Here is a 4,968-nt window from a genome sequence, read left to right as displayed (position 1 = left end):
TCTTGGTCCAGGTCCTCATGAGCACAATTAAGTGTTCCGGAATACTCATACTTCTCAATGTTGTCCATAGCTTGTCATTATCCACATAATCGAAAGCCTTTGCATAGTCAATAAAGCACAGGTAAACATCCTTATGATATTCTCTGCTTTCAGCCAAGATCCATTGGACATCAGCAATTATATCCCTCATTCCACTTCTGAATCCAGCTTGAACCTCTGGAAGTTCTCTGTCAATGTATACTTTGCAGCCGTTTATGTATTACCTTTAGTAAAACTTTACTCACATGGGATATCAACGAGATTGTCCAATGATTTCCGCATTCAAAATGAATCCAAGTGGCAAAATTATGAAAACCTTTTAGACATTATCAAACATCTTAAGGGAATAACTTTCTGGGCCTGGGAGCTCTAGTATTATGCTAGACTCTAGTATCAGGTAACATCATGGTCAATTGGCATAACCTACTCCAAGAAGACAAAGTTCTATATTCTACTTTGGTATGTAATGACTGGGATGTTAAAAACTCATGAGTGGCTATCTTAGGGGCAACTACTGGTCTCTCCCTGTCTGAAGAACAAATAGTGATGAAAATTGAAGGAGCTTACAAAAAATGAGTGCAATGGACTACTGGACCACATGAATAGTAGATTCCACAGCCTTGAGACCAGAAGAACTAGATAGTACGCATCCACCATTACAAACTTCTCTAAAAAGAATCACATTAGAAGGTCCTGGGCAGAGTGGGAGAAAATGTGGAACAAAACTCAGAATGATTTTTTTTAAAAAAATCAGTCTTACTGGTCAGATAGAGACTAGTGGAACCCAAAGCCTGTGATCCATGTTCACCTTCAGGTTTGGAATTGAAACCACTCCCATAGGTCAGCTTTCAACCAAGCAATACATAGATATATATGGGAGATAACAACACTAGGGAGGCATACATTAGTCAAAAGAGCCACACTTACCTAAGAACAAAATTCAGAAGGATTGGGAAAGAAGGAGGAATGGAAAAAAGAAACACATGGAAGAAGGGGGATAAATGATGTTACCTGGAAGGGATTGCAATCATTGAGATGAAATGAAGTGTGTGATTTGTTCAAAACTGACAATCTGCTCTGTATGTCATCACTTGATTCACAATAAAAAAGTTTTAAAAACAAATAAAGGCAACTAGGTGAGTAGCACAATTCTGCCAGTCACTCTGTGGGAGAAAGATGAGGCTTTTTAATCCTGTAAAGATTTACAGCTTCCGAAACCCTATTCAGGGTCACAAATAAGTCGAAACTGACTCCATGGCACACAACCAAGACCACAGTAATTACTATAAAATGAGGGTCTTTCAAAAATTCATGGAAAAGAGATATTATGAAAAAATTATGCATGATTTCAAGTTTTTTTTAACCAAAATAAACTTGTACTGACTTGTCATATTCACCACTCATCTTTCAGTTTGTTGGACTGTGGTTACGTGTGCGTTTCTATGATGCAGGATGCTATGCCACTCATATTTTAAATATCAGAAGTGTCACTTATGGTAACTCCTCAGAGTTGACCTTAATGACACGAACAGAATTAAGATTTCAATCATCTCATATGCTGTGAAAATTGGACCATTGAAGAATTGGTGCATTTCAGTTGTGGTGTTGGGGAAGAATACTGAAGGTACCATGGACTATCAGAAGCATAAGCAGGTCTGTGTTGGAAGAAATACAGCCAGGATGGTCAGACTTTATCTCTCATACCTTGGACAGAAAACCTGAGATTTATGTGTGACAACATGTGGCAGAATAACTTTAGGTGATCAGAATTTCAGAATAGGAAGAAACAATAAAAGTCCCAGAGAAAATTGTTGAAGAGTTGATGAAAGAAAACTTCTCTAACATCATGAAAGACAAGAAGATAACCATTCAAGAAGCTGAATAAACCTCAAGAAGGATATAGTCCAAAAGTAAATCACCAAGACATATCATAATCAAACTTTCCAAAACCAAAGACATGGAAATAATCCTGAGAGTAGCTTGGGAAAAATGAAAAGTTACCTACAAAGAAGAACCAAGAAGACTAAGCTCTGATTTCTCAGCAGAAACCAGGCAGGCAAGAATGTAGTAGAATAACGCGACAAGATTCTGAAAGAAAAATATTGCTAACTAAGAGTCATATAACCAGTAAAGTTGTAACTCAAATATGAGTGAAATAGGACATTTTAAGATAAACAGAAATTGAAGGAATTTATAATAACCAGACCAACTTTACAAAAAATATTAAAAAATGTAAACCAACAAGACTGAAAATTTATAATGAAGTCAACTACAAAGTAAAGAGAAGAAATACTGTAGATACAGAAGTTTCCAATGCTGAGGAAGTCAAATAGATTTGAAGATAAAAGACTGCTTTAAATAGAGAAAAATTAATAAATTACCGGGTAACCTCAACAAAATTAACACATTTTTACAGCAAAATAAAAAGGAAAGTTAGAAATACTTAGTACACTTTAAAACAAGAGCAATGAGGGAAATGAAAAGAAAACCCACAAACAAAATGAACTCTGCAGAAACTTATGCAGAACAAAGAAACACACAGTAGATGTGGAACAGAAAAACACCCAGTAAAATGGTGGCAATCAATTCATAACTGTGGATAATTACACTGAATTTGATTGACTTAAATGCATCAGTCAAGAGACAGAGTAGCACAATGGATTAGAAACAAAACAAAGCAAACAGGATTCTTGAATATGCTGTCTACAGGAAACACACCTTACACCCAAAGACAAAAATAGTCTAAAAATAAAAGTTGAAAAAAACCAGATCGAGCTAACAGCAATCAAAAACAAGTAGGTGTTGCCCAAAGGATGAAATGTTTAGGAATAAATCTAACCAGAGAAACAAAAGACCTATATAAAGAAAACTACATAACGCTACTACAAAAAAACAAAAGAAACTTAAAAAAATGGAAGACTAGATGCTCTTGGATAGGAAGACTTAGCATTGTGAAAATGTCAACACTGCCCAAAGCAATCTACAGATACAACACGATCTCAATCCAGATTGCAACGACATTTGTTAAAGAGATGGAAAAAATTATTACAAACTTTATATGGAAAGGAAAGAGTCCCTGGATAACAAAGCACTGCTTAAGAAGAACAACAAAGTTGGAGGCTTCTCACTTCCTGACTTCAAAAGTTACTACATGGCTACAGTGGTCAAAACAGCCTGGTACTGGTATAATAAAAGATGTATAGATCAATGGAACATAATTGAAAATCCAGAAATTAACCCATCTACATACAACAATTACTATCATGGGTGGTGGTGTGGGTTAATGCATCAGACTGCAAAGACATTTGAACTGCAAGGTTGGTGATTCAAGCTGACCAGCTGCTCCTTGGAAACCCTGTATAGGGTCGCTATGAGTCGGAACTGATTCGACGGCACATTACAACAACAACAACAACAATTATTATCATGACTAATTGCAACTGTCACAACTGTAAAGGTAGAAGTTTTGTAACATAAAGGGGTAGTAGTTAATCTTACAGTCTAGGAACAGAGGATCCTAGGACCATCAAGGGAGAAGACCACAAGCAGAATGCGGGACCTTATCCAGAGAAGCAGCGACACCAGAAAAGGAGGCAGTGATGATGACATGGAGAGATAAAGCAACTGAGGACTCTAGACTCATGGAAAGAGAACGGCTATGTGCTGGTGGCCAAGAGGTAGGCTTCCAGAATGTGTCCTTTAGTTGTTTAAATGATTATATATTTCTGAGTGTTTTTGTGTACATCAAAACAAAACAAAACAAAAAACCCAAAGGGAATAGAAGCAAATATTGTTGAATGATGATACATTGAGAGGATTGTAATCATTGCAATGAAACAAAATATGATAGGATGAGTACAAAACCGAGGTCCTCCCATGTAAACTATCACTCAATTCACATACAAAAAGCTTAAGAAAAAAAGAAAACTAAGTTGGATTGGCAATATACAACAGAGGAAGGTTGACAGAGGAAAGATGAAGGTAGTGGAAAACCCAGGGAGGAGTGTAAGAGTTTTAAGTTAATAGAGGTAAATATTGTTAACTGATGGTATATTTAGGGGATTGCAATCATTGTAATGAAGCAAAGTACATGATTTGTTGAATGTAAAACTAATGACCTACTCTGTAACCTCCATTCAATTCACAATGAAAGGTTTTAACAACAACAACAAAAAAAACAGTAATGAAGAAAATGAAAAGAAAGCCCACAAAGTGAACTCAATGCTGAAATTTATGTGGAACAAAATAGCTAGCAAAACCACACACACACACACAAACATACACACACAGCAAAATGACAGCAATCAATTAATATCTATTGATAATTAAACAGAATGTAAATGGATTAAATGCATCCTGAAGAGACAGAGAGCAGCAGAATGGATACAAACTTTTGTACATTCAAGCAATGAAATACTACCCAACTTTAAAGAATAATGAAAAATCTGCAAAACACTTCATAATGTGGAAGAACCTGGAAGACATACCAAGTGAAATTAGTCAATCACAAAAGGACAAATACTGTATGAGTCCACTGTTGTAAAAAGTTAAGAAAAGCTTTTCTTGCTAAGAGAAATATTCTATGATGGTTACCAAGGGTGGGAGGGAATGGGAAATTATTCACTGGATAGAGGGTAGACACAGATTAATTTGGGTGATGGGGAAGGCAATATCCAACAAGAAGGAGGTCGGCACAGGAAAGATGAAGGTAGTGGAAGACACAGGGAGAAGTGTAAGAGTTAAAGTAAAAGAGGCAAATACTGTTAACTTATAGTACATAGAAGGGATTGCAATCATTGTAATGACAACCAGTATATGACTTGTTGACTGTGGGAATGATGATGTGTTCTGTAAACTTCTCTCAATTCACAATAAAAATTTTTTAAAAAGTAAAGAAAGAATAGCTAAGAGTGAAGTGAATCCTGGCGA

This window comes from Chrysochloris asiatica, unplaced genomic scaffold (genome assembly GCF_000296735.1).
Source record: "Chrysochloris asiatica unplaced genomic scaffold, ChrAsi1.0 scaffold00045, whole genome shotgun sequence".
NCBI classification, from domain to species: domain Eukaryota; kingdom Metazoa; phylum Chordata; class Mammalia; order Afrosoricida; family Chrysochloridae; genus Chrysochloris; species Chrysochloris asiatica.
Note: the sequence above shows the minus strand (reverse complement) of the source record.